The sequence below is a fragment of the Rhinolophus ferrumequinum genome, chromosome 3 (assembly GCF_004115265.2).
Source record: "Rhinolophus ferrumequinum isolate MPI-CBG mRhiFer1 chromosome 3, mRhiFer1_v1.p, whole genome shotgun sequence".
NCBI classification, from domain to species: Eukaryota; Metazoa; Chordata; class Mammalia; order Chiroptera; family Rhinolophidae; genus Rhinolophus; species Rhinolophus ferrumequinum.
Window position 1 is genome coordinate 11,364,879 of NC_046286.1, and position 24,111 is coordinate 11,388,989.

The 24,111-nt window shown below is 44.5% G+C and overlaps 1 pseudogene; it reads left to right on the forward strand.

Annotated features, from left to right (window-relative positions):
* Positions 1 to 13,439: 13,439 nt before the first annotated feature.
* Positions 13,440 to 18,114, forward strand: LOC117020612 (40S ribosomal protein S8-like; annotated as a pseudogene).
* The last annotated feature ends 5,997 nt before the right edge of the window (positions 18,115 to 24,111 follow it).

Sequence of the window (24,111 nt, forward strand, 5' to 3'; positions counted from 1 at the left end):
GAGTCAGTATGTGGTGTAGAAATGGAAGCATAGGTGTCATTTCTCTTTCAATGAGTTCAGTAGCAAAGGGAGAGAAAGGACCCCAGAGTGTGGGGGGTGCACATCTATGGAATATCAAGAAAATATTTTATTAACTTTCTCAGCTGTGGTGCTTTTGTATATTTTTAATGTATTTTTAGGGGGGTGGAAGGAGGGCAGAAGAGGCTAAGTCCCCTAAATAAAATGACATAGACAACGCATCCAGTCAGTCCTTTGCATCCGTGGTTGGTTGAACCCGTGGATGCGAAACCCAAGGATATGGAGGGCTGACTGTATATTTATTGAAAAAAATCCGTGTATAAGTGGACCCACGCAGTTCAAACCCATGTTGTTCAAGGGTCACCTGTAAACTATAAAGTCAATCATTCATACATCCGGGATTTGTCGAGACTACTGCACACAAAGCACCAAGCTAAGCCCTGAACATACAAGATGGATAAGACACAGTCCCTCCCCTCAAAAAACCCGAAAGAGCGATATGTAAGCCGCAAAGTGATGATACAACATTCGATTTGCAGTTGGGAACCCAGAAGAGGATGTGTGCAACTTCCCTGGGGGAAGCTTCTGGTCAGAGGCAGCATTTGAGCTGAGTGCAGAGGCAGAGGGAAGAGTCGGGAAGGAGCCAGTGAGTTCCCAGGACCCAGTTGTAGTGACAGGAGTACGAGACCCGGGGAGGCAGATTGGAGTCAGGCTGTGGAAACCTGCTTCCAACTCAGAATGTTGGACTTTTGCTCTAGACAAAATATTTTTGAGCAGTGAATGACATGACCGTGGCTGGGTTGGTTTGTTTGTTTTTAAAGACATTTTGTAGGCTAGATGTGAAAGGGGAAAACCTGAAGACCATGAACCAGCCATTCATTCAGGCCTGGGTATGAGAAGGGATCTGGGTGGCTGTGAACAGAGAGGAAGGGAAATGGGAGGGACACAAGAAAGAGAGAGAGAGAGAGAGAGAGAGAGAGAATAAAAAGAAGGAAGGAAGGAAGGAAGGAAGGAAGGAAGGAAGGAAGGAAGGAAGGAAGGAAAGAAGGAAGGAAGGAAGGAAAGAAGGAAGGAAAGAAGGGAGGGAAAGGAAAGGAAGGAAGGGAGAGAAAGAAAGAGGGACTGGTTCCACAAGTAGGAGGCAAAGGAAACAAAAGTGCAAAGGGGACCCCATGGTTTTAATCTTAGGTGACATGGAAGCTACCGGCAGAAATCAGGACTTCCGGAGAAGGAGCTTATTTTGTGGTAGAAGATGAGGGTATCGGCCTGGGGCAAGTTGAATCTGAGGTAAGAACAGAAACTCCCATTGGAGGGACTCCTAATTAAAGGTGGGGGGTTGACTCCTGCATTTCCTGTTGGGCCCTCCCTCCTGAAGCCCTGCCAAACTGCAGGAGAGGGACTTTTTTTTTTTTTTTTTTTATAAGTATAGACTGATAGAAACAAATAGAACAAGGTGGAAGACAACAGCAACAAGTTTTGGCAGCTGGAGAGAGGATGGACAGAACAATCAGCCCTGAGCCAGCAGTGAGGGGAGCTGAGGCAACTCAGCCTGCATTACAGAGGTCCCCACCCAGGGCTCAGGGCTCAGTGGCTGGCTGGCCCCGGTTACTTCTAGAAGTGGGGTAAGGGTGAATTTTAAAAAGTAAGTGTTTGCCAGGGGTGGTGGGGAAGGAGAGATTACTAGGCCGAGCACAGTGTTTTTAGGGCAGTGAAACTACTCTGTACGATACAATAATGGTGGACATGGCTTTACACATGTGCCCAAACCCATAGAATGTACAACACCAGGGTGAACCCTAATGGACACGCTGGACTTTGGGTGACAATGACGTGTCCACGTAGGTTCATCTGGTGGGGATGTGGATAGTGGGAGAGGTTTCATGGGGGAGGCGGGGCCGAGCACACATGAGAACGCCCTGTACTTTCTGTTCAGTTTTGCTGAACCTAAAACTGCTTCAAAAATATTTTTTAAAAAAAGAAAGCAAACTGGTTCAAAGCCAGCTTAAGGAGCAGTTAGCCCTCCAGATCCCCTCCCCTCCCCTGCGCAGGCAGGTCCCTTCTGCTCCCTGTACCACTGCAGATGATGGGAGATGCATATCCTGGAGTGGGTAAGACAGAGGGTCTTTGGGCTGGGGGACCCTGAGGTAGTTGAGGCAGAGGCACCACATGGGGATTACGTGAGAGACTCTGACATCAGGGTTTCTAAAGGCCAGGGTGGCAAAGGCCCACCTACGGGCACAGAGGTTTTAGAGTCCCTTTCCTCAACAGAAACCCAAGGATCAACAGACGTATGAGGAGAGCATCCAATAGGAAAACCAGAGATCACAAGAGACAGATGAAAGCAACTTGGAGGACACTGCTATGCAGATAGAAGAAAACTTTTTAAGAAATCATTTATTCTCAGAGACACGATACTGCGTCCGTAAAATAAGAATAAAATGCTATAAACGTGAGCATTCAGAGAACAAAATAAGGTCTTAGAAATGAAAAAATATAACAGAAATGAAAATTAAGCAGGAAGGCTGGAAGTTAAAGATATCCTCTGAAAACAACAGCAGACAAAACGACAACAAAGAAAAACACAGGAGAGAATGCAATTAGAGGACCAGTTCAGAAGGACCAGCATCTGAATAACAGCAGACCTAGAAAGAGAGAAACAGAGAAAATCCCTAGAAAAGTAATTTAGGAGCATTTTCCAGGATTGGTGGACATGAATTTCCAAACTGAATAGACCAAATGGTGTATAAAAATGTACCCCTCCCAAAGCACACCATCCTGGAGTTTCAGAGCACTGGAGACAAAGAGAAGATTCCTACAAAATTCTAGAGTGAAAAACAAGTGACATGAAAGGACCATGACTCAAAATAGCATTCGTTGCTCAACGACACTGTTGTAGAAGATAATGAAGCTTTGCCTTTGAAGTTCTAAGAGACAATTATTTGCAGCCTAACATTCCATACCCTGACAAACTATTAATTATGTGTAGGATGGAAACATATTGAAACATGAAAATTCTCCAAAGACTGCAAGTGCCATTTACCATTTCTCACAGTGGGGCGGGGGGGTGGGGTGGAGGATGTGTTTCCCCAAAACAAGAAAAAAGAAGCAGAAGATCAACATAAGAGAGAGGTTAGGGACCTGCGCCAGGAATAAGTAGGGAATAACCGGGTCTGCAGGGAGAAGTCAAGGGCTCTAGATTTCTCCAAAAAGATGAAACACATAGAATTTGAACATATCGCAATGAGATCTGATAAAAGTGAACTGACATCTTAAGATGCTTCACCATAGAGCTGGAAGGACTACGGGGGGAGCTGGGCCCCTTGTTAACTCTCTGGTCCTGACTCCCTGTTGGACTTGGTGGTAACTACCCGGGTAACTAGCCATCTTGGAACCGGGGCTCTTCTTCTTCACGTGGGCAGCCGGTTGGAGCCTTGGGTTGGAGGTGTGCATTCACGCACTGCGGCGGTGGTTTTTGTTTCTTTTTTCTTTTCCCGAATAAACCACTCTTTTGGTGGATTTTTGGAGAGTTATTTTTGCCAGTCGACAGATCTATGCTACTGGGGAAGATTTGGGGGTTGACTCACTAATAGGCATGTGGGAAACTAAACAAAAAAGCAAATAAAAATTAACTCCAGAGAGAACAAAATGTTGAAAGAAATGTAATAATAATATACGACATGATTTAGCTATAAATCATACTTAGTCATAATAATGAAGACGTGGAATCCCCAGTTAACCAAGAGGGTGGTGTAACCATATTGGGAGAATGGGCAGATGGAAAGGGGTTGCTGCGCGAAAGCTATGATGGGGAGGGCAGATGAAAGAAAATTTACATCTTATAGGGTGAGAACTTAACTGGTGGCACCCCCAACTGAAAAATAAAAAAGGAGCGCCGCAAGTCTCTTTTCTGCAGAAAATTCAGATGCTGAAATTCAAAGGAATCACCTCAAATATTGAGAGTGGCTGTTCCTGGGATGCCGGGGCAGGGAGGCAAGGAGACTGCAGCTTTTCTTAACGAGGCTGGTAGGACTTGTCGATTCTTTCAACTACAGGCCCTCTGTGTTATACTTCCGTGCTTATCCGTCTGCCTGGCTTCTAGAAGGTGAGTTCTACAAGGGCAGGGAGCAGGCCCCATTCGTCTCGTTGCCTCAGCACCTAGCCCAGTACCTGCCAGACAGCAGGCCCTCAATTCATGTTTGTGGAATGAATCATTGTAGGTTTAAGCTAGGAGGAAACTTCCATTCTAAACCCATCATTTTACCGGTTAGAAAACTGAGGCGACCAAGGAAAAAAGCCATGTTCCCGGTGTGCAGGTGGCAAGTGGCAGCTCCAGGGCTATGCTGCCAACCTCTGGATTCTCTGTCCATTGCTCCTGCAACACTAGGGACTGCCTTCTTATCTGCATAGAAGTGACAGTTATGGGAGCCGAGCAACTCTTTGGGGAGAGGGTTTAAAAAGAGAGGAGAGGGAACAAGAAGAGGCAGATAAGCCATCCAGAAGAAGGAGGTGTTAGGTAGGCGTGGCTCCTACCAGAATTGTGTGACACTATCCAAGCAGAGAGAATAGGGTCTCCCAGAAGAGGAGGTGGCCACCCGGGACCCACCAGGCGCTACTCCTTCTGAGGCCCCCCTGGAGGGCAAAGTTCAAGAACACACCCGAGGGCTGCCATCCAGGGATCAAGAAGTGGCCGCTGCCACCACACCAGCTTCTCAACAGCCAGGAACTACAGAATGGCCCCTGGAACACGGCTGCAGAAAACCGGCACATTTCCACTGTCTTCCTGCGAGAGAAGCAGCTAAAATGGGCGCTCACTGCTGCCTCCCGCGTGTCAATATTCAGTGGAAACTAATTTGCACCTGGAACCCTATTGCCAGCGAGTTAGAAATATGGCTTTCAGCTCTCAGAGGCCTCCAGAGAAGAAGGGGGGACCGGTTGAGCACAACACTCCACGGACTCCTCTGTTCTTTTCATGTCATTGCTTTCATCTCTCCTTCTGTTCCAGGCAACTGCTTCAGAAATGTCTCTTCTCTTCCCAAGCCCCCAAAGGAATGCCCGCCTGGGAATGAATAAACTCACGCAGGTGGCTGGAGGGGCCCACCCAGGTCTGCACCTCAACAGCCCCTGAATCCCAGTGTGGTCTTAGCAAGGACACCCTGCTTCACATGCCTGAGGAAATATGAGTGTCGTCAATGGGCCCCCTTGTCCTTTCCTTCTCATCCATCAGAGAAATCATCCAGCATTCAGAGGGGTGGGGGAATTTGGAGTTTAGATTGTGACTTGAGAAAAATGTTTGGCAGGATGCCAGAGCCTGATCCGAAGAGGCAGGAGGGAAGCAATGAGTTCTAGAGAAAGAACATGCCTGATGTTCTCCCCAGAGGAAGTCTGATGTGATCCCTGAGCTCGTGGGCCCCAGCTCTGTGCCAGGAAAGCGCCCAATGTGGGCAGCCCTCATGGGCACTGAGCAGCAGGAAGCTGGCCACCTGGCTCCCCAGGTTGGTGAGCTGGATGAGCCAGGAGACCTTTTCAGAGATAATACCCCATTGGGACCACGTGAAGTCTGGGGTCTCTCAGGCAGGGTGGGAGGCTACGGTCTGCCTGGCTTGAAGAGCTCCTGGTCGTGAAGACCTTTGCCCGTGGAGTTTCCCCGTGCCCAGAACCTGGTCTCCCGTTCCATCTTGCACTTGCTCTCAGCCTGCCACGCTCTTGCTGTGGCACCAGAACAATCCTCCAGGGACGAGATGGGCAGCACCCCTTCTCCCTCCCTCCTGTCAGAGGAACACGGGCCTTTCCCTGGTCTCCTAGCCATCCCCTGGTCCTGACCTTCTTGGAGTCAGACAGACTTAGGTCCAAATCCAGGCTCCACCACGTTGTAGCTGTGAGACGATGGGCAAGGTGCTGTCACCCTTCTGAACCTGGGTTTTCTCATCTGACAAATGGAGCTAAAGGTAACCTTCCCCCAGGGATATTGTGAGGATTAAATAAATAACATGTGTAAGGCTCTTAGCCGTGCTTGGCACACATTTCAGTTGTCTGTTGGTGTATAAAAACCGCTCCAAAACTTAGTGACTTAAAACAACAGCTACTTATTATGTCTCGTGATTCTCGGGGTTTAGCTGGGTATCCCCTGCTCCTTGAGGTGGCAGCTGGGTCACTCATTTGGCTGCACTCAGCTGGCAGTTCAGCTGAGGTGGCAGGAGCAGGTGTGTACCGGCTGGATCTCTTTCTCCAGCAGGGTGGGCTTCTTGCATGGTAGCCCAGGGTTCCGAGGGAATCAGGCAGAAGTGGTCGGTCAGCTCATGCCTAGACTGGAATTGGCACAGGATCACTTCTGGTACATTCTAGTGATCCAAGCAAGTGCCAGGGCCTGCCCGGAATCAAGGGGAGAGAAAACAGTGTGTCCTGGTAGGAGGAGCGCCGCCACAGCCCAGGGATGGGAGAAATTGTTGGGGGCTGTCTCTGGAAACAGAGTAGCCAGCACATAACCACAGAACGTTAGATCAGAGGTAGATGGAGAATAGTGGGAGTTTGGCTGAGCCAGTCGGATTAGCACCGTCCTGGAGTCTGGCCCACAGCACATCGTTTCCCAAACGATGGAGGCTGTATCACTGGTGTCCCAGGAACAATTGGAGGACCTCAGGCGTGGGAAAAAGTAACTTCACCAGGTTTTTTTCAATTCTTTTCAATCCTTTGATACCATCAAATAGGAAGCTGTCAGCTTAGTGCTAGCCTGCCTCCAGCACTTCTCTAACACTAGCTATCTCTGGCTTGGCATCTAGCAGTATCTGGCAGGCAACAGTACAGCAGGTGCTCAAATGTCATCGTTTTAGCTAAGGTCACTTCTTTATAACGTTGATGAGAAAAAAAAAAAATCAATTCCCAGCAGGGGCCACTGTCTGTGTGGAGTTTGCATGTTCTTCACACATCTGCGTGGGTTTTTCTGGGGACTCCAATTTCCTCCCACGTCCCAAAGAAGTGCATGTGAGGTGAATTGGCGTGTCCCAGTCTGAGTGTGGGTGTGGGTGTGGGTGAGGGTGCGCCCTGCGCTGGACGGCGTCCTGTCCAGGAAAGGTTCCCACCTTGGCCCTGAGCTGCCAGGACAGGCTCCGGCCACCTGCACCCTGAACTATAATAATAAGCAGGTTGGAAAATAATCATCTTACTTGTTTTTATTAATTTTCTTTAAATATATGTATAGCTCACATTTATTTCAATGTTTAATATTAGAAGTGTGGGTCTTTATGTAGAAGTTTGCTGATGTTTTCGTGACCAGAAATGTGCTGTAGGAACTTTACTCATGTTTATAGCAATTAGCCTATGGTAAAATTGGTTTGCTTATATGTCACTTCACTGAAAGTTGCAGTTTCCAAAAACCTACCGATGGCGTCACGTGAGAACTTACTGTATCTAGCTAGAATGTAGGATGTTGACTTGTTTTCCCTGCATTTATTTTGATGATTGCCAATTGATACTGGCTTTTCATTCCTGGGGGGTATGGGGTGTTAGTTGAGCAGACATCCAGCTCAACAGGGAGGGCAGAGCCCAGGGACTTCCTAGCCCCCGGCTACAAGCTCTTTCCTGATCACCCTTCTCTCAGTGAGTCTGCTATCCCCAGAGGAAAAGCCGGGGACCACAGCACCCCACCGCCCTTAATCTGTACTCCCTACCTCCTTACCCGTCAAACTTTCCTCCCCAATATTACATTCCACTCCCTGCCGGGATTCCTTAGTGTCTTCATAGGCATCTTCCAGAAACGTCTCTGTGCTTTACTCTTCTCAAACATTCTCCCGATTCTCTACAACAGGCAATGTGGTGCAGGGGGGAGCACTTGCGGCCTGGGGTCAGACCACCTGGGTGAGGTCTTGGGTCTATCACCCACCAGACACAGCCCCAGCCTGTCTGTGTCCCAGGACGAGAGTGCAAAGGAGGCCCCAAATTCCATATCTCGATAGTTAAAAATTACAACTAAAGCTAACAAACCATTACGTAAAGTAAGTTCCAGCTTCCTAGGCTGACAAATATATCTTCCTTATAACCAAAAACTATGTGTTTGTGTATGTGTGTGTATGCATGAGTATGCACACAGAGCGATGGTTTTTCTATGATGAAAGACAGAAAAATATAAAAATCACTGAATTTAATTCATATTGTACATGTTTATGGGTTCTGATGAGGGGCTGTCAATATTTGGATGAATAATCAATAAAAATACCCATAATTCATGAATTATTATCTATTTATTCTATAACATTTCTGTTTCTTGTTCTTGTTTCATTAAAATCACCAATTATGTTTTTATAAATCAAGATTCCCATGTAATTGTTTTGACAGTAATGATGTGAAAGATTAAAAATAAAATGTAATTCTCTTCAAAGTATACAATTTTAATATATTTTTATTATAAATGCATTTTAAGGTAAAGTAAAAAACTAAAAACTTATTTAGAGTCTTTAAAATTTTCTTTTAAAAAATATTCAATGTTATCTATTAAAATAAAAAAGGAAAAGGTACAAATTATAATTGATGAATGAATACCAATTGATCATTTTTCTATACATGAATAGCACACTGTAATTTTACAATAAGTCTTGAAATCAGGCAGCATAAGTTTTTCTACTTCCTACTTCTTTTCAAATTTGCTTTATCTATTCTATATCCCAGTCTTCCTAAGTCTGAAAAAGTCTCTAAGTTGCTTTCATTTATGAACAATATTTTCACCAAGTATAGAATTTTAGGTTGATGATTTCTTTTTTCTTTTAGTACTTTAAAGCTATCTCTCCATTGTCCCTTGGCTTACATAGTTTCTCATGAGAAATATGCTGTCATTCTTTTTCTTTGTGCCTCTCTAAAATGTCTTTTTTTCCTGGGTGCTTTTATAATTTTTCCCTTTATCACTGGTTTTCATCCATTTTATTATGATATGACTTCTTCATGGGTTTTCTTTATGTTTTGGATGCCTGGGTTCATTGAACCTCTTGAGTCTGTTGTTTTTAATCAATTTTGGAAATTTTTTTTTACCATTATTTCTTCAAATATATTTTCATAGCCCTGCCCCAATCTAAATCTCCAATTATTTGTATATTAGATTGTTTGATAGTATCTCAAACGTTACAATGTTCTATTTATTTTTTCTGTCTTATTTTCTCTCTGGATTTCATTTTGGATTTTTTTTTTTATTGCTATATCTTCAAAATCTCTGACCATTTCTTCTACAGTCTTGAATCTGCTCTTAATCAGACCCAGTGTATTTTTTATTTAAGGTACTGTATTTTTCATTTCTGGAAATAACATTTGAATTTTTAAAATAAGTTTTATTTCTCTCCTCATAATGTTCATGTGTTTCTCTACCTTCTTAAATATATGAGGCAATTGGGCACACTTATCTCTTTTAATGCTAATTCCTTCATCCACTTATTTCCAGCTCTGTTTCTATTGATTGATTTTTCTCCTGATTCTGAGACATACTTTCCATTTTTTTGCATGTCTTTGGTTGTTTATTTTTAGGTGCTCTCTGTCACACTGAGGAACTTTCCTTCTATTCCTAGTTTCATGGAAGTTTGTATTAGGAATGGATGTTGGAGTTTGTCAAATGAATTTTCTACATTTATTGAAATGATGATATGGTTTCCCCTTTTCAGTTTGTTAATATGGTAAATTAAATTGATTGGTTTTCAAACATTAAACCAACTTTGCATTTCTGAGATGAAACCCACGTGGTCATGATATATTATCCCTTTTGTATATTGTTGGATTTGATTTGCTAAAATTCTGTTTCTATGTTTTACATCTATGTCCATAAGAGATATTGGTCTGTAGTTTGATTGGATGATTGTGAATTTTCCATTGTTTGGTGTTGGAGTCTGTTGCATTCCTTTAGGTAGTGTTGGACTTTGTACTGGTACATAGTTAAAATACTTGGAATAGGTCCTTTTGAGGCTTGCTTTAAAGATTTTCAGAACAGATACAGAGTAGTTCTTAGTCTAAGGCTAATTTAGACCTCTACTAAGGCAATACGTTTCTGGGGACTGTACCCAATACCTCATGCATTATGAGGTCTTTCCACTCTGCCTTTTGGGAACACAAACTAATCCCAGCCCTGTGTGAGCTCCAGGCATTGCTCTGCCATCAGTGGCTCTTTCCCTGGCTTTTCCTTTCATGTGTGTGCAAATCAGTGCTCAGCCAAAGGCTCCAGGAGACACTTCTGCAGATCTCTGGATATATGTTCAGCTCCCCGTCTCTGGGACTCTGCCCTGCAAATTCTAGCATGTTGGCCTCTTGAACTCTAAATCTGTCTTCTCAATCAGCGAGACATCCAAGCTCTGTTTGGATTCCCCCCTCCCTGCACTGAAGCCTGGAAACTGCCTCCGGCAGTGAGCTGGGGTAATTATAGGGCTCACCTCATTTGTTTCCCTTTTCTCAGGGATCATAGTCCTGAGTTGCCTTTGTCCAAAGTCTTAAAATCATTGTTCCATATATTTTGTCTGGAGTCCTAGTTTTTTTAAGGCAGCAGAGTAAATCTAGTCCTTGTTACTTCATTATGGTGAGACACTGAAGACATGTTTTTATTAATAAATTTATTTTGTGTGAGGCTGTGACATCAGACCCTTCTGAAATGCAGATCCCAGGTCAGAGGCCCCTTTGCCTACATCTAAGAACAGTACTAACTAGATGTGTTACTTTGGACCCATTGCTAATCTTCTCTGTGCCTCTGTTTTCATTACTGTCAATTGGCGGGGACAATAATAATATTGACTGTAAGGATTGTTGTGAGAAATGGGTCAGATTTAACATGCTTAGCCCTTAAATGGTGCCTGGCATACCATAAGTGAGTGTTCATTAAATGTGGATTATTTTAGGGACAATCAAGACCACCCAATTAGGGCTCCTTCAATCTCCCCCCACCTCTGTTCAGAGAAAGAGTCCTTCCTTTTCGTCTAAGGCCATCAAATCCCCTGGTTGATGAGGTAAAAAGGTATTTTTTGGTCATATTTTCTCTTCATTCCTTTCTTCACCCTGGTTTTTCAGAGTCTCTCTCTCTCTCTCTCTCTCTCTCTCTCTCTGTTTCTCTCTCTCTCTCTCTTTCCACAGACTCTTTTCCCTCAGACTAAAACATATTTCTGTCTACTGCCTTCTAAACACAAACAAACAAAAACATTCCCTTTCCTACCTCCCCTTTCAGCTCCTTTCCTCTGGCTTAATTTCCTTCTGCTGCCAAATTTCTTGAAAGAGGGCTCTGTCCTCTCTGCCTTCCATGCCTCTCCTCATGCTTCCCCGCCATCTGCATACACCCTGCCCTGTTCACACATTGCTCTCTCGTGCGGCCACCTTCTAACTGCAGTAGCCACTTCTTTTTTTTTCTTTCTATGAAATTAATTAATTACTTCAATTACAGTTGACATTCAATATTATATTAGTTTCAGGTGTATAGCATGGTGGTTAGACATTTATATAATTTACAAAAGTAATCCCCCCGATAAATCTAGTACCCGCCTGGTACCATACATAGTTATTACAATGTTATTGACTATAATCCCTATGCTGTACTTTACATCCCTGTGACTATTTTGCAACTACCAATTATACTTCTTACTCCCTTCACCTTTTTCACTCTGCCCCTCCCATTCCCCTCCCATCTGGCAACCGTCAGTTTGTTCTCTGTGTCTGAGTCTGTTTCTGCTTTGTTTCTTAATCCTTGCTCCACTCAGCCTTCCTGGAGAACGAGACATTGGATGAAACCTCTCCGTACGGCCTTGATGGTTCTATTCATAATGGGCTTTAGACTTAGACGACTGAAGTCCCTGACAGAACAAGATGCTCATGGGGCCAAAGAAATATTCCCTCCTGAAGCACATAGCTTGTGTTCTAGAGCATGCTCCGGATACCCAATGTTTACGAATGCTTTGCCCAAACAGCCCCAGGCCCACTTCCAGAGCCTGCAAGGACTTTTCCCTTGGTTTGTCCTCTTGAGGGTGAAGCCTGACTGGTATGTGCCCCCAGGGCCTGAGGGTGATCAGGCAGCTATTTGTAGGTGAAGAGCATGGACAGAGCTTGGGTGTGTGGTTGGAATGCACAAGCACATTAATACGAGACCCTTCACTCTGCAGGAAAAGCTGAGTGTGGAAAAAAAAGAAAAGAAAAGAAGGCAGGCTGTGTGCTAGGAGCTGTTGGTGCATTTTCTTGGGCCCTGCACATGTTAAGGGTGAGCTTGATTCTGCCCTATGGGCTGTCCTGCCAGCTCTCCAACCACTCTCCCTGTCTCCTTCACTAATATTCCTCCCACTTCCATCCTCCTGAAAAAGACTTCCCCGGAAGCCAGGGTTTGGCCTCCACGTTCTCCCTCCTCTGTGCCCACCCCTCGGGGCACACACTATGCAGCATCTCCGCATCCACCTCTCCCTCCAGTGAGGAAGGCCCCCTGGTCACCTCGGTTTCCCCAGCAGAGCTGGCACTCACTGGGAGCTCCCGCAATGTTCGTTGAATGACAAAGCGAATGAATAAACATAACTCACTCATTGGCTGCCATGGTCTAAATGCACCCTGTTAAGCTTTCATTTCTCCTGTGGATGTGATGAAAAGACTAAGAGCAGGAGCTCTAGAGTTGGACTGCTGGGCTACAAACCCCAGCTCAGCACTTATAAGCTGGGTGCGCTCTCAGGCAAGTCGTTCAACTGCTCTGTGCCTCAGAATAATTTTCAGCACAATGGGAAGGGTCATAGGACCTACTCATTTAGGGTGCCATGAGGACTAAAAGAGCTGGTCCGCAGGTCTCCACTTCCCTTCCTCTCTGCCTGTGCTTGTGCTGTTTGTCCTACCTGCCATGCCATTGGCATCATCTCTGTTTAGTGAAGCTTACCTGTTCTTCAAGACCCAACTTACACACACCACCACCCTGTAGCCTTCCCAGAGGCCCACAGGCTGGTATTTCTTCCCCAGTTAAACAACAATGACATGCTTCCGGAAGACCAAAATACTACTCTACCTCAGGTAATGGTTATGCCTCTCTGTGCCCCAACTCTCCCCCATAGAATTGGAGCTTCTTGAGGGCATGAGCTCCACAGTTGGTGCTTAATGGATGCTTATTGAATGAATGAATGAATGAATTTGCTGGATATTCCAGATACTCTGACAATGTTCTGATAGATGTACAGGGACTGTTTCTAGGGGGTCTTGAATTTAAGCCTCTAAGATAGCAAACACATCTCCTTTCATCCTTTGGATTAAAAGGGACTTTGGCTTACTGAAGATCCACCTCCACCATGCTGAGTGTTCAGTATTAGCAGGGAGCTGACCTGGGAGGCAATAAGGGCAAAAGGTCTTTCCTGCTGTCTGTGCTGTAATATGGAGAGAGTATGGTGTGGCATGAAGATTAGATGACACCGTGTTTTCAAAGGCCAAGCTGCGCTCTTTCCAGCTGCTGCCAAGCCATGGACATCTCTTGGGACAACCGGCAGAAGCGCTACATGACCTGGGGTAAGAGAAAGCCCTACCACAAAACGCAAAAATATGAGCTGGGGCTCCCTGCTGCCAACACCAAGATAGGCCCCCACTGCATACGCAGTCTGTATGCAGGGACGCAACAAGAAGTACCATGCCTTGAGGCTGGACATGGGGAACTTCTCCTGGGGCTCCAAGTGTTAAACATACAAAAGAAGGATTATCGATGTCTCCAATGCATCCAACAATGAACTGGCCCACACCCAGACCCTAGTAAAGAATTGTATCGTGGACTTCATAAAAAAATATCCAAGATGGTGGAGTAGATAAACACTGTGCTTGCTTCCTTTCATGAAAACATTAAAATTACAACTAAATTATAGAACAATCAACCTGGAGAGCCATCTGAAATCTGGCTGAACGGAAGTTTTATAACTAAGGATATAAAGAATAAGCCACGTCGTCGAGACTGGTAGGAGGGGTAGAAACCCGAAACGTCCTGGCTTCAAACCTCCGTGGTGTAGTTGAGAACAAGGAGGGATATCTCAGCTGCAGAGGTTGTCTCCCAAGGAGTGAGAAACCCCAGCCCCACACCAGTCTCCTCAGCCCAGACTACTGGTGCTGGGGAGAGGAACCCCCACAATCTCTGGCTGTGAAAAACACTGAGGCTTCTGACCATTGGGGTGGGAGACCCAGACATTCTCTTAAATGACCTGCACATAGACTCTCTCACTTGCAGGCACTCACCTTGGGCTGTGGCGGAGTGACAGTAACTTGGGGGGCATGGGAGGCATACAAGGGGTAAGACTGAGGTGTGTAACTTCAGGGGGAGGACTGGAGGAGAGTCCACGTTTTCCTGATGAGGGATCTAACTCCCATGCAGCCGGCAGGTGGACGCCTTCTTTAATGTGTTGAGCCCACCCCCACAGGAAAAATCTGAATCTGATTGGCCTGGTGAGCTCCACTGCTATAACATGCTGACTCCTTGAGACCCTGCCTCACCCAAGTCGCCCAATACCAGAGGCACTTTCTCCAAGAGCAGCCAGTCCCACCCACTTTGCACTCTTTCTTGAAAAACTATCAGAGTCCCCAGGACCCAGGTAGGCAGCAGCTGACCTCAGTGTGCTCTGAGACTTTTCCCAAGTAGCTCCAGTCTCAGCACTGGCACCAAACCAGAGTCTATATTAACCTGTTGACCACAATTCTCCCCACTCTAGTGACTTCCTGAGACCCTGCCTCATCCAACTCATGTACTACACGAGGCTTTATCAGGGGCTGAATCTTAAGGGATCCAGCAAATGGCAGCAGGCCTTGGGGTGCCCTGGCTTTTTGAAGAGCTACCCCAGACTCGGTACTGGTGGCAGGCATCGTCAGTTCACAGCATGGCCTCTCCCACATGCTTCCAGGTTTAGCACAGGCAGCGAAAAACATGGATCACTTTGTAGTTTCTACCAGGTAGTCCCCGGCTGACCACAAGTAGTGGGTGACCTGGGCCTGCACCAGAGCCGTTCCCAAGAGGCCTGAGAACCAACCTATCTGGAGGTTGGCTTCAGACCACAACAGAACACTGCCCAATTAGCCCCACAAGCAGCACACTGAAAGGGCGGTCTCAACAGGCACCAGAGCCCTCTGGGGCAAATCCCACTCTGTTGGGTAGGCCCACACACAGCAGCTTGTAAGCTGTGGACATGGCCAAACCGCACAGCCAATCAACCTGAGGGTCAATCCCACACACTGACATGCCAATAGCAACCAAGTCTCAACTATAAGTGGAGGGCATGCACAACCCACACAAGGGACTCTCCTGAAGCACCCAGAGTAGGTGACCAGGGAGACTGTGCCAGGGCCCCACAGGGCACCTACTACATAAGGCCACCTGGCCAAGACTGGGGTCATAACAGATCTATCTCATATGTAGAAACAAACACAGGGAGGCAGCCAAAATGAGGAAACAGAAATACATCCCAAATAAAAGAACAAGAGAAAACTCCAGAAAAATAATTAAACAAAATGGAGGCAAGTAACGTACCAGAGACAGAGTTCAAAACAATGGTTAAGGAAGCTCAAGGAACTTAGTAAGAACTGCAACAAACATACAGCAACGTATAAAAAGACATAGAAACTATAAAAAAGAACCAGTCAGAAATGAAGGATATGTAACTGAAATGAAGAATACACTAGAAGGAATCACCTTCTAACAGACTAGATGAAGCAGAGGATCGAATCAGCAATTTGGAAGACAAGGTAGCAAAAACACCCAATCACAACAACAAAAAGAAAAAGGAATCCAAAAAAATGAGGATAGTTTAAGAGACCTCTGGGACAACATCAAGCGTAACAACATTCCCATCATAGGGGTACCAGAAGGAGAAGTGAGAAAGCAAGGGATTGAGAACCTATCTGAAGAAATAATAACTAAAAACTTTCTTAACCTGGTGAAGGAAATAGGCATACCAAGTCCAGGAAGTACAGAGAGTCCCAAATAGGATGAGCCCAAACAGGCCCACAACTAGATACATTATAATTAAAATGGCAAAGATTAAAGACAAAGAGGGAACCCTAAAAGCAGCAAGAGAAAGGCAGCTAGAAACTTATACGGGAGCCTCCAAAAGACTATCAGCTGATTTTTTTAACAGAAACTTTGCAGGCAAGAAGGGAATTGGCAGGAAATATTCCAAGTGATGAAAACCAAGGACCTACAACCAAGACTCCTCTACCCAGCAGGTCTCATTTAAAATTGAAGGACAGATAAAGAGCTTCCCAGACAAAAAAAAGCTGAAGGAGTTCATTACCACCAAACCAGTATTATAAGGAATGTTAGAGGGACTTCTTTAAGATGAAGTGGGAGGAAGATCAAAATTATGATAATAAAATGGCAATAGTTACATATCTATCAACAATTACCTTCAATGTAAATGGATTAAATGCTCTAATCAAAAGACAGAGAATGGCTGAGTGGATAAGAAAACAAAACCCTTACATACGTTGCCTAGAAGAGAATCACTTGAGAGTGAAAGACACACACGCAGATAGAAAGTAAAGAGATGGAAAAAGATATTTCATGAAAATGGAAACAAACAAAAAGCTGGAATAGCCATACTTATACCAGACAAAGGCTATAACAAGAGACAGAGAAGGACCCAGTAATCCCATTTCAGGGTATTATCCAAAGAAACCCAAACGCTATGTGTGTGTCCATATGTTCATTGCAGCATTGTTTACAATGGCCAAGATGTGGGGGCAGCCTGGTATCCATTGATGAAAGAATGGATAAAGAGAAGGTGATACATATATACAATGGAATATTGCCCAGCCATGGAAGGGAATGGGTTCTTGCTATCCTCAGTGGCATGGATGGACCTGGTGGGTATTGTGCTGAATGGAGTATGTCAGACAGAGAAGGACAGATACAACGTAATTTTGCTTATATGTGGAATCTAAAGAGCAAAATAAACAAACAAATCAGAAACAAACTCATAGATACAGAGACTATTTTGATGGTTGCTAGATGGGAGGGGCGTTGAGGATGTGAGTGAAAAAAGTGGAGGGGATTAAAAAGTACAAATTGGTTGTTACAAAGTAGTCATGGGATGTAAAGTAAAGCATAGGGAATATACTCAATTATATGGTAATAACTATGTATAGTGCCAGGTGGGTACTAGACTAGTCAGGGGGATCACTTCTTAAACTATATAAATGCGTAGCCTCCATGCTGTACGCCTGAAATTAATATAGAATAATATTGAATGTCAACTGTAATTGAAAAATTAAAAGGTGGGGGGAAGGTAAGGGGCAATAAATTGTCCAAGTCTCCAGGTATAACATAAATAAGTCATGGGGATGTAATGGGGACTATAGATAATAACATTGTGATAGCATGGTATGGTGTCAGATGGTTGCTGGACTTATCACGGTGATCACTTCTTTAGGTGTATAAATGTTGAATAACTATAGTGTACCCCTGAAGCTAATACAATACTGTATGTTAGCTATATTTTAATAAAAAGTATTTTAGAAAATGAAGTACAGATACAGGGTAGGGCATGATAAATCTTGAAAACATTAGGCTAGCTGAAAAAAGCCAGTCACAATAGATCACATATTATGATTCCATTCATATGAAAGTCTACAGTAGGGAAATGTCGAGACAGAAAGTAGGTTTGTGGTTACTTAGGGCTGGAGTGGGGGATTAGAGGGGTGCTAAAGGATACAGTGTTTCTTACTGAGGTGATGAAAATATTCTGCCGTTGACTGTGGTGATGGTTGCTCTACAACTATATGAAAATCCATTGAATTATACACTTTATATGGATGAATTGTATGGTATGTGAATTATATCTCAATAAAGTTATTTTTGTTTAAAAAAAAGAACTCATTGACAGCACACTGTACCACTATGCACTGTCCCTGGGCCACAAGAAGGGGGCCAAGCTGCCTCCTGAGGAGGAAGAGATTTTTAAAAAATGATCAAAGAAAATTCAGAAGCAATATGATGGAAGGAAAGAGCGCAAATCAGCTGTCTTTTAAGGAGCATTTCCTGCAGGGCACGCTTGTTGCACACAGCGCTTCACCACCAGGCCGGTGTGGTGAGCAGATGGGTCTGTGTTGGAGGGGATGGAGCTGGGGTTCTATCAGAGGAAAACCAAGGCCCAGACAGGTAAATAAATCATCCTCCCTCCTATCTTAGGTCATGTAATAAAGGTGTTTAATGTTCTAAAAAACAAACAAGCAACAACAAAACACCTAGAAGGCTGCCTGATGTGATGCTGGCCCTCAAGAAATGGCAGAATCAGCATCAATATTTTGGGTTTTTTAGCTATTGTTAGGAAAAACTGAGTTCGCAGGGAAAGAGGGCTGGCAAGGTGATTCATTGCCATCAGAAAATAGTGATTTCTGCTTGAGAACTATATTTCCATTTCCAGCCCCAATACATGTATCAGTTTTCCTATTGCTGCTATAACAAATTACCACAAGGTCAGCAACAATGCAAATGTATTGTCTCACAGTTTTGTAGGTCAGAGGTCCAACACGGTCTCACGAGGCTAACCTCAGGTGTTGGCAGGGCTGCAGGGCTTTCTGGGGCCTCCTCCCTCCAGCTTCAAAGCTAGCAATGGTAGGTGGAGTCTTTATGCTGCCATCTCCCTGACATTCTTCTGTCATCACATTGTACCTTCTCTCTGAACCCTCCACCAGGAAAGTTTCTCCACTTTTAAGGATTTATGTGATGAGACTGGCCCCCCTGGATAAATCCAAGGTAATCTGCCCATCTCAAGGTCCATACCCTGTGTCACATCCACAAAATCCCTTTTGCCATTTAAGGTAACATATTCACAAATTCCTGGGACATCATGGGGTGGGCTGACCAACACAGTAAATTATCTTACAAGGTGTCCTAAGTATATTTTCTGTGTAGTGACTGTTTGGGCTTGTCTTCACAGTGTATCCTCCTCCTCCTCCACTTCCTCCTCCTCCTCATCCTTCTCATCATCATCATCAGCACAACAAATCATAAGGTGGAGTATTCGACATGTCGGGCACTGTTTAAGGATGTGATGTTTCTGAACTCACTCAGTCTCCACAAAAACCTGACGGGCTCCCCGCTCTAAGTTTAGTCTGTGCGTAGTGACCTCCTTCCAAAGAGCAGAGTCAGGAAGGCGGGGGATCCTCACAAAAGAGACACCTGACGGACACCTCCTCAGCCACGTGATCATCACGGTCAATAGCAACAGATACAAATTATGTTGATAGTACAAGGTGTGACAATTAAGTTCCTGAACTTGTTGCACCGATGTTGCTAACCTTTTTTTTTTTATACCAGAGGGACTATTCATTATGAATTGTACCAATTGGACAAACATTTAACCAAGTTTACTATTTGGAAGTACTGAAAAGACTGCTTGAAAAAGACGAAAATGACCTAAACTTTTTGCCAACAATTCATGGCTCTTGCATCACGACAATGCACCAGCTCACAGCTCCCTCTGTGAGGGAGTTTTTAGCCAGTAAACAAATAACTTTATAGGAACACCCTCCCCACTCACCTGATCCGGCCCCCAGTGACTTCTTCCTTTACCCGAAGATAAAGGAAATATTGAAAGGAAAACATTTTGATGACATTCAGGACATCAAGGGTAATATGAGGACAGCTCTGATGGCCATTCCAGAAAAAGAGTTCCAAAACTGCTTTGAAGAGTGGACTAGGCGCTGGCGTCGGTGCATAGCTTCCCAAGGAGAGTACTTCGAAGGTGACCGTAGTGATATTCAGCAATGAGGTATGTAGCTCCTTTTCTAGGATGAGTTCACGAACTTAATTGTCCGACCTTGTATGTACTATTGATAAGATGTAATGAGAAGGGCACTTTGCTCCTGTGATCTTCCTCCCCAAAATCCATAACCCCAGTACAAACCTAAGAAAAACATCACACTAACTCCAATAAAGGTGCATCGTACTATATACCTCATCAGTCCACACCAAGACCCTAGTTAAAGGGGTTTCAAAAACTGTCAAGTTCATCAGAAACAAAAACAGTCTAAGGAGCTGGTAGTCAAGAGGAGCCTAAGGGGACATGACAACAAAACGTAATGTGCTACCCTGGTTGGGATCCTGGCACAGAAAAAGAACAGTGAGTAAAAACTAAGGAAATCCGAATAAATTGTGGGCTTTAGTGAATAGTAACATATCAAAATTGGTTCATTAATTGTAGCAAATGTTAATAATAGGGAAAACCGGCTGTGACATAGACGGGAACTCTACTACCGTCTCAATTTTTCTGTAAATCTAAGACTTTTCTAGAAAATAAAGTATATTGTAAAAATAAAAAATAAGTAATTTAATAAACTCTATATAATAAGAGCTATCATTATCCCCATTTCACAGATAAGGGAAAAAGGCACATGGACGTAACTTGTCCTATAAATAGTGGAGCCAGAATCTGGCTCCAAAGTCAGTGCTCTTAACCACCATGACGTTTTCTTCTCTAGGAGCTGCCCGATCTCCCTCATTAGCCCCAAAGTTCCCCACAGTCAGGATCCGTCTTTTCCCTCAGGCTAGGGGCAGGATTGTGTCACTCTTCCTTGAGGGGCAGAGGCTATGTTTTCTGCCAGACTGGGCACCATCTCCCGGCCACTGGGAAGTTCAGTGCAAAGATACATCCTGAGTTTTGGGGATGGGCCAATACTTCTCAACCAGCAGTGCTTTTGCATCCCCCACCCAACCACCCATGGGACATTTAGCAGTGTCTGGAGACATTTTCAGTTGTCACAACTGGGGGAGTGCTACTGGCATCTAGTGGGTAGGGACCAGAGATGCTCCTAAGCCCAGGAAAGCCCCCCAAAACAAAGAATGATCTGGTCCCAAAATGTCAATAGTGCCAAGATTGAGAAACCCTGGGTAGACTCTATTTCTAACATGCTCCCATTTTTCTAATAAGGACATATGTGTCATATGTGTCTCACCATGTGTACCAATTTTTGGTTTGGGAATTATGGGAACCTAAGTATAGCAGGGAGGGACAGAAGGGAGGGACAGCAATGACTGGATCCCTATAGGAAGGAGCCATCCTCGGGAACAAAGCAGGGCGGAGCCAGGGCAGGGCCTTGCTTCTGTCTCTGCCAGCCCTGCCTCAATTGCCTAGACTACCTGACCTCCATTAAGGCCTTCTTGGCAGAGCCGCCAGGATGCCCTATTTCCTGGGATAGAAAGAAGTTACCAGCCCTGAAGCGGTCACGGCTGAGTCAGCCCTTCTTGGCCTCAGCTCCATGAGCACATGGAGACATGAAAGAGACATCCACATCATGGCTCATGGCTCGCTTGGGGCAGCCAGACCCGGAGGGGTGGCGGGGAGCGGGCAGCTGCTGACTCAGGCCTGTCCTTGCCCAAAGCCTTTCTGAAGCTTACCAGACAGGCAAGTCACGGCGGCTGGGTCCTTTTGGGCAAGTCATGACTTTCTGGACCTTGGTTTCTTTGTATGTTAAAAGTAGAGAACACTCATCCTCTGTTATTTGCGAGAGGACAAAGTAGTCAGGCAGAACATTTTTATGGAGTACGGTTCCAGGTGCTGGAGAAAGTGTGGTGGACAAATAGCATGCTGTCCTCTGATGAGAGGAGGCAGAAAATACACTGGTAAACAGTGACTATTTTTAGTGGGAATCTACAGTAGCTACTGTGGCAGGCTTGTTCTCTGCTCGTTGGCTCTCAGCTTCATTCCCTCCCTTGTGGGTTCTGCAGGTGCTGGAAGCCTGAAAACTACGTTTCCCAAACTGCAGTTCGGTTCTGCCAATGGGGGGATCAAGTGAGAGGTGGGAAGGCACAGTCAATAATTTATAAGAGGGAGGGAGACATGGCTTTAGCTGCTTCCGTAAGAGACTTCTGAAGTGGCACCAGCAGTGGCAGGCACCTGGGGTAGGTGCTTTTGCAGCATCAGTGGGAGTGCAGGTTTCTTGGTTGCTGGCAGCTGTTCCAGCTGCTCAACGCCAAGCGTGGGCTTGGAGATCCCAGCCCAGGGGTGGCAGCAGCTTCCTAGCTTCTGAGCGTCACTTCCTCCCTTCCAAGACATTTGAAACCAATTCCCTGGATCAAACCCCTTCTACTTGAAGCACCTAGAAAGATTTCTGCTTCTCAGATTGAATATTAATTGATACAGATGGCAATACATGAGGTGATAAATGTGAGAATGTTTTGCTTCTTATTGCTGTAAGGCCCAAAGCAGAAAGGAAACCTCAAACCCAAACACTCAGTGATTTTTCCCCTTAATGGGAATCTGACATTATTCTACCCATTAGCTTGACTGCTTTAGTCCAGCCCAGCTGGTATGGCAATGGGAATCCAGAGTCATCTTCAGGGACCAGCACACACACACACACACACACACACACGCACACACACACACACACACACACACACACACACACACACACCCTGGCCAATACCTGTCTCAGTTTCCACCAGCTCCTTTCATCACCCACAGTCCTGTTTCTGTCTCTTGGCTATTCACTTGCTGATTATCGGACGCAATCCCACTCTCTGTACTTTTCCGTCTATTTTGCTTTGTTTGTTCTCTTCAGCAGTGTCAGGTTGCCCTCAAAAACCTACAGACTCAGAAAATAAAGTAAGCTGGTTATGGCAGCACAAACCTAAAAAAAATTCAGAACAGGGCCACAGAGGTGGATGAAATTCTCTTTCCCCACCTCCAAATCCCACTCCATCCAGATGCCTGAAATTCCACCCGTGGAGTATCAGATTAAGTCAAATAAATCTTAAATGAGACTTTCTGGTTGTCATGAGTCTCCCAAACTTGTATGGTAAAAACTGTGTATCTGAGGGGGAATTTTGGGAGAAAGTGACAATATCTCCTCTCAAATTGTCAAATTTGGGATCCAGGAAAAGCTATAACCAGTAGGTTAAAGCAAGACTGTCTGTCAGTCACATGTTCAGGAACGAGCAGTACATCACTGTCTAGAAAATGGGGTTAAGAAAGAAACACCTACTTATATGTATTTCTATTTATATAGGATTCATTCATATCTGCTTTTTGTCTCATCTGTTCACTTTTGTACTTTGATGTGTATTTATTAAGTACTTTATATATTAACCCAATGGCAGAGGTATATAATTTATAAGTAAACAGACACATACTGGGATTGATGTTCAATTTTTAAAAATTGATATAGGTACCCTATCAAAGTAGTTTGGAGGAAGCACAACTCGAATAGATACATGTACACTCATATTCACTGTGGCGTTATTCACAGTTGCCAAAAGGTAGAAACAACCCAAGTGTCCATCAACATGTAGATGGGTTTTTTTTAAATGTGGTATATCCATACAATGGAATAGTATTCAACCATAAACAAGAATGATGTTTTGATGAATGCTACAACATGGATGAAACTTGAAAATATTATGCTAAGTGAAAGAAGCCAGACACAAAAGGACAAATACCGTATTCCACGTACAGTATATGAAATATCTAGAATAAACAAATCCATAGAAACAGAAAGTAGATTAGAGGTGATCAGAGGCTGAGGAGAAGGAGGAATGCAGAGTCTTGTGGGTTGAATTGTGTCCCCTCAGAAAGATATGTTGACATCCTAACGCTCAGGACCTCAGAACGTGATGTTATTTGGAAATAAAGTCCATGCAGATTTAACAAGGTTAATAAAGTCATTTAGAATTGGCCTTATCCAATATGACTGGTGACCTTATAAAAAAGGGAAATTGGGACACAGAGACAGACACACACAGAGGGAAGATGATGTGAAAACACAGGAAGAAGACAGCCATGTGACTGTGGTGTAACTACAAGCCAAGGAACTCCAAGGATTGCCAGCAAAAACCAGAAGCTGGAAGAAGCAAGGAAGGATTCTCCCCTAGAGCTGTCAGAGAGAACGTGGCCCGGCTGACACCTTGATTTTGTACTCCTAATCTCCAGAACTGTGAGACAATAAATGACTGTTAAGACACCTAGTTTTGGGTACTTGGTCATGGCTGCCCTAGGAAACTAATACAGGGAATTATTGCTTAATAGTTACAGAATATCTGTTTGGAGTGAAGACAATGTTTTGGAAATAGATAGTGGTGATGGTTGTATAATATTCTGAATGTAATTAATGTCACTGAGTTGTACACTTAACATAGTTTAAATGAAAAGTGTTCTGTTATAT